The sequence below is a fragment of the Tenrec ecaudatus genome, chromosome 8 (genome assembly GCF_050624435.1).
Source record: "Tenrec ecaudatus isolate mTenEca1 chromosome 8, mTenEca1.hap1, whole genome shotgun sequence".
Lineage (NCBI taxonomy): Eukaryota > Metazoa > Chordata > Mammalia > Afrosoricida > Tenrecidae > Tenrec > Tenrec ecaudatus.
Genome location: NC_134537.1, coordinates 35974534 through 35980883, shown reverse-complemented (window position 1 = coordinate 35980883; position 6350 = coordinate 35974534). Strand labels below are relative to the sequence as shown.

The window sequence follows — 6350 nt, the reverse complement described above, 5'->3', positions numbered from 1 at the left end:
ATAAACATACACTAAGACTTTGTGGTCATTAGATGATTTTATGTCAATTTGAATTTTTATGAAAATGTAGTGGTGGAGTCTAACTTGTCAATTAAATCACAGACTGGTGATGCCTCCTTGGGGTGTGACCTTCTTATAAGTAGAAACTAAGAATCAATCCCTCTCTCTGGCTTCACCTTTCTGCTTGCTGGGACTCTGCTGACCATCCTGAGAGCTGTCAATGCCCTGACATTTTCCCACAGACTTGGGATCCATATGACCTTCACCCTCCAGTCTATGATTTTTCTGCTGCCTGGCTCACAACTTTGCATCACAAACATGCAGCTCTGTGACTCTGAAGAGGGACTTATGGACTACCACCAGACTTATGGACTTGAGTTGCTCTGACTTCTTGATATAAAGCTCTTTCTTATACATAGAAGAATGTCACTGGATTTGTTTCTCTAGACAGCCTGGCCTAACACAATGATCGTGTATTGTCTGTGAACTAGAATTTCTTGTTTTCTTGGGAGGTGATTCCCACTCATAACTCCATGTACAACAGAGCAAAACATTGCCAAGCTCTGAATTATACTCACAATTGTTGACTATTTGGGCCTCCTGTGTTAGTCCAGTTCATGGAGGGTCTTCCACTTCCTCCTCTCCAGGGACTACACCCATCGGATAACATTCCCCAAAGTACATGAACTGGAGTCTCACCATCTTCACTTCCAAGGAGTAGTATTCTGGTGGTCTGTCCTTCGAAGACAGATTTCTTAGCTCTTCTAGTGGTCCCTGGTTTGTCAATATTCATTGTTAGCACCATAATTCAAATACTTCTTCAGCCTTCCTTACTCATTGTCCATCTTTCTCATGCGTATGAGACAGTGAATTAAAAATATCATGACCAGGTGAACATTAGACCTCAAAATTAGCTCTTTGCTGTGTTGTACTCTACAGAGGTTTGTGCAGTAGATTTGCCCGATGCAATACATCATTTGATTTCTTCACTGCAGCTGCCACGGACTGTGGATCAGAGTACAAGGAAATCCTTGACAACTTCAGTCTCTTTCCCATTCATCATGATGCTGCTTAATGGGCTATTGTGAGGATTTTTGTTTTCTTTATGTTGAAGGATAATCTATACTTGAAGACTCCAGCCTTCGATCTTCATCAGAAAGTGCTCAAGTCCTGTTGGCTCCCAGCACGCAAGGTTGTCTTAACTGCATATCACGGTTAATTAAGGAGTCATCCTCAAACCTTGATGTTGTAGTTTTCTTCATATAGTCTGCATTCTGAGATTATTTTGCTCAGCATATAGAGCGAACAAGTAATATGAAACAATACAAGCCTAACACATGCTTTTGTTGCTTTTAAGTCATTCAGTATTCATTTGTTCTGTTGGAACAACTGCCTCTTGATTATGTACAAGTTCAATAGGAGCACAATTGGGTGTCCTGGAATTCCAATACTTTCTTATGGTCCACACAGTCAAATATCTTTGCATGGTCAACAAAACATGGGTGAGCATCTTTCCAGTAGTCTCGGCTTTCAGCCACGATCCATCTGGCATCAACAATGATAGCCGTCATGCCACCATGCCACGTCCTCTTCTGAATCTTGTTTGAATTTCTTCTTTAGCAAATTAGTTGTATGCAGCACTAGTCAAATTGTTCAATAATTTCTGCATTCTATGAGGCACCTTCCTTTGGAATGGCCACAAGCATGAATGTCTCCCAGTCAGAAATCTTTCAAATTTCCTAGCACAGACTAGTGAGTGCTTCCAACACTGTATCAGTTTGTTAAAGTATGTTAGTGGGTGCTCTGTTCTTCTCTGGAGGCTTGTTTTCCACGAATGCCTCAGTGCAGCTTAGATTGTTTTCCCCTTGATATCATTGGTTCTTGATCATCGGCTGCTCTTGAAATGGTTGAATATTGACCACTTCTTTTTGGAACAGTTACTCTGTATAGTCTATGCCTTCTCCATCAATCAATATATTGCCCATAGGATTCATCAGTATAGCAACTCAAGGCTTGAAGAATTTCTAACTGTAGATCTTTGCACATTTTGCATTGCCCTTTAATAATGTAAACTTCTTGCAGATGTGTAAAACGTGAGGTTTTTTTTGTTCTCATGCACCCATTTCAAAGAAGAAATTCTGTCTTCTTATATCTCACTTCTCTTCTGGCAATCAAAATTCATTGTCTATTAAGTATTTTTTGGCCCCAGGTATCCAGATTCTATTAGCTGTACTTGTTATAGGCATATGGCTAGGTTGGCCCTACAGGCAGCAAAAATACAGAGTGGTCTGATTTGTTTGGATAACAGTATGGGATATTCAAAATTACAAAACAGACCATGGCAGTGTGTATCCGATGCAGAGAAAAAGAAAAAATCTCAATGGAAGTAGAAAAGTCAGCCAAAGTCTCAGAGAAACAGCCTGAGCTGAGGGCCACATCAAAAGGGTGAGGTCTTGTTAAAATGCCTTCCCTATAGAACTGTAGGCCCAGAATGTGAAGTTAGGCACAACAGCTTGAAGAAGTGTATTCTTCCAAATAAGAGGAATAAAAACTCGAGACAATAATGAGATAAACTCTGTTGATTTCCCTCATACAAAGCCTCCTCTTTCTTCATCCAGAAGCACCCATTACTTTGGGGAAAGAACGATGTGATATAACAGAAATGCTAGTGTTCCGATTTTGAGTTCCAATGAAAGTTCTGGATCCCACTTCAGAAGTTATCACTGTGAATGCCAAAAGCATGTAGTTCTTTATTTGAACAGGACAAGGGTTTCCTGAAATCAGTGACTAGATAAAGCCCTAAGGGGTCTGAATGCAAAATACATCCATCAACAATAGGCTGGAAGGAGAATGGGGATGGTATTGGTTTCCTATAGCAAGGTAAATCAAGGCCCTCTGGTGTCATTGTGGGAAACACATTGGACCATTAATGTAAAGTTGGTGGTTCAAACCCCCACCTACTCCATACGAGAAAGATGGGTCTGTTTTCTCTGAGGCACATTATATTGGATCACTTTGAGTTGGAACCAACTCAACAGGACTAGGTTTTTGGATTGTGGGCTTTTTGTTTGTTTGCTTGCTTAAATTAGACTCTCTCATGTGCTTGATACATGTAAAAAATGTTGCATACATTCAAATTTTAAAAATATGTACCTGAAACCCCAAACCAAAGGTACTGCCATCAAATCCATACAGACTCATAGTAAGTCTATCGGACAGGAGAGAACGGCCTCTGTGGATTTCCAAGACTGTGGATCTTCACTGGAGTGAAAGTCTCATCTTTCTCCCTCTGGACTGCTGGCAGTTTCACACTACTGATCTCACGTAGCTAAACGTAAAAAAAAAAAAATAGAAAGCTAAATATCTATTATTCAGAAACAGAACTTAAAGTCTTAAAGGTGAAATGCAAAAGGCAATTAAGAGGGCTACATTCATGTTAATTCAGTAGGAAAAATGCACGTCAAATAAGAACTCCTCAAAGGAAATGGAAAGGCTCTGGGGTCATAAAAAGTAAGGTTATCAAAGAGAGACATGCGCAAAGACGGATGCTCATCTTGAGTCACTGATTTTCAATGATTCTTTATGTTGGAATAAGGTAGAACCTGGTAATCTTTAATGATTACTTGAATAGAGTTAGCCTTTCTCTGAACACGAGGGTGGCAGGATTTCTGAACGGTGGTTGTGTTTCAGGTGCACAGGGCTCGGGTAAAGTTCCACACTGTTGGTCTCCTTTTGTAAAACCGGTTGCGGTGAGCTTATTTCTATACTCGGTTTCCCCATGTGTACGAAAGTAGAACTATGTTCCACAAGTTTTTCAATGGCTGATTATTCCAAAATAGATCAGCAGGTCTTTCTTCTGAACTAGAGCTTGAATTCCACAGCCTGTTGTTTGCAGAAGGTAATTGTGCTAGTCTGGGTAGACTAGAGAAACAAACCCATGGACACACATACGTGTATAAGAAAGAGATTTATATACAAGAGCAATTGAACATTGAGAAAATATACCATCCCAGTCCAGATCAAGTCCATAAGACTGAAATCAGCCCATATGTCTGATACCAATCTATAAAGTCCTCGGCAGAATCATGAAACACATGCAATGACGCCGAACATAGAAGATCACAGGCCAGTGGGTATAAAGTCTTTGGATCCAGTGTTACTGGAAACATCGCAGTGCTAGCAGGGGTCTCTGCATGGCTTCTCCAGCACCCAGGGCTGCATCAGGGTGGATCCACGTGTCTTGTCAGCTGCTATGTCTCCCAGGGGTGAGCAGAAAGTCTCCCACATCCAAGGAGGAAATACCAGAATTCCCAGAATCCTTAGGGGAAGGCTATGCCCACACAGAAGGCTCATTGACTATGACCTGACTGACAGGCTAGACTCCACCCCATACACGCTCAATTCTCAAATTGACAGTTATATAACTACCACAGCTCTGGTTGCTGTAGAAGTCCTAACTCCATTCCACCCACCCACCCTGGAAGAGGTCTTTATTCTGATCCCACCAGCTACACCATCTGTTATGCGCCTTCTTCCTTGGCAATTCGGTCTTGCTTGGGTGGTCCCATGAAAGCTTTCTTCTCTTCCACGGTCTAGAAGCAGCCATGGCCAAACTTGGAGGTGGTGTCGATGAACTTGAGGTCAATCTTCTCTAGGGCACAGCGCTTGGTCTGCATCAGCAGGGACTTGTACAGAGTGAGCACTGACTTCTGGGTCACCACCACGCAGCCCTTCAGCATGACAAAGTCACTGGTCACGTCACCGTAGTGGACAAAGCCGCCCAGAGTGTTGATGCTCTTGTCAGAGAGGTCGTAGTTGGTGGAGGCATTGTTCTTGATAAACTTGCCATCCCTGACGAGGTAGCCCTGGCCGATCTTGCAGATCTTGTTGATCTCTGTGCAGTGGTGGTAGCCCTTCTACCCAGCGCAGGCCACCGAGAAGGCCACACGGGCAGGGTGCCAAGCCCCAATACAAGCCCCCCTGCACAGCCCTCGGTGCATCTTTTGGGGAAGCTTCTTGCTCTTGGTCACCCCAATGACGTCCATCATCTCATCGTTCCTGAACCCCTGGTTCCCCAGCACCTGCTGCTCCAGCTTCTCAGCCATGGAGCATGTGTTCATCTGGATCTCCATCAGGTGCACCTTCTCTGGTGCAGGGGGAGCAGGTGCATCTGGGCATGGGCATTGATGCGGATGACCAGCAGGACTTCCTCATGCGCTGACGTCCTTCTCCAGCTGCATCTTGCCTTGTTATCCTGCCACTTCTTGCAGTACTTGGTGAAAACCTTCTTCTTTGACTTGTGCCAGTTCTTGTAGAACTCATCGCTGATGTGTTCGGCAAAGACCATCTTGAAGGTCCGGAGGCCACGAGGCGTTTCCATGTAGCCACCATGCACACCACTGCCATGGGAGGGGTCTCCACGATGGTCGCCACCTCCACCTCTTCCTTCTTGTTCACCTTGGAGCCTGGCCTGGCGACCTCGGGCACAATGTGGGTCCTGCCAGCCTTGTAGCCCAGGAAGGCCGTAAGGTGAACCAGCTTGGAGGCATCATCCGTGGGGAAGCTCTTCACCTTCCCGCGGTGCCGGCTGCTGTGCTTCTGAGGCAGGAAGTCCAGAGGCCATACCCGGGTGCTGAGAACCTCCTGTGCGACATTACGTTGTTGATCCCCACTGGTTGACCCCTAACTCCATTTTAAAAATCATTTTATTGGGGGCTTGCACAACTCTTATCACAATCCATCCATTGTGTCAAGCACATTTGTACATTTGTTGGCCATCATCATTCTCAAAACTTTTGCTTTCTACTGGAGCCCTTGCTATCAGCTCCTCATTTTCTCCCCTCCCTCCCTGCTCCCTCCTCCCTCATGAACCCTTGATAACTTGTAAATTATTATTTGTTGTCATATCTTACACTGTCCAGCGTCTCCCTTCACCTACTTTTTTTTTTGGTCCATCCCCTAGAGAGGAGGTTATATGTAGATCCTTGTAATCGGTTCCTAACTCCATTTTTACTGAAGCCTCCATTTAAACTTTTTCTGATCATTAGCTTTGCTGAGCAAATAACCAAAAAACCCAAGCTGGACGACATGAAGAGAAACTCAGCATCAGAATTGGAAGAAGACTCATTAATTCCCTATAATATGCAGATGACCTCACTGTGCTTGCTGAAAGCCAAGGACTTGAAGCACTTATTCCTGAAGACTGAAGCCTACCCACCACCTACAATTGCCATTGAGTTGACTTCGACTCATAGCAACCTTATAGACTAGTATAGCTCTTTCCCTTTAAGTTTCTCAGCCTTTTACTCTTTATAGGAGCAAAGGGGGTTCCAATCCTATGGTTAGCAGTT

At 43.9% G+C, this 6350-nt stretch overlaps 1 pseudogene; it reads right to left on the bottom strand.

Moving 5' to 3' along the window:
• Positions 1-4520: 4520 nt before the first annotated feature.
• LOC142454260 (large ribosomal subunit protein uL3 pseudogene) lies at positions 4521-5654 on the bottom strand (annotated as a pseudogene).
• Positions 5655-6350: the final 696 nt, after the last annotated feature.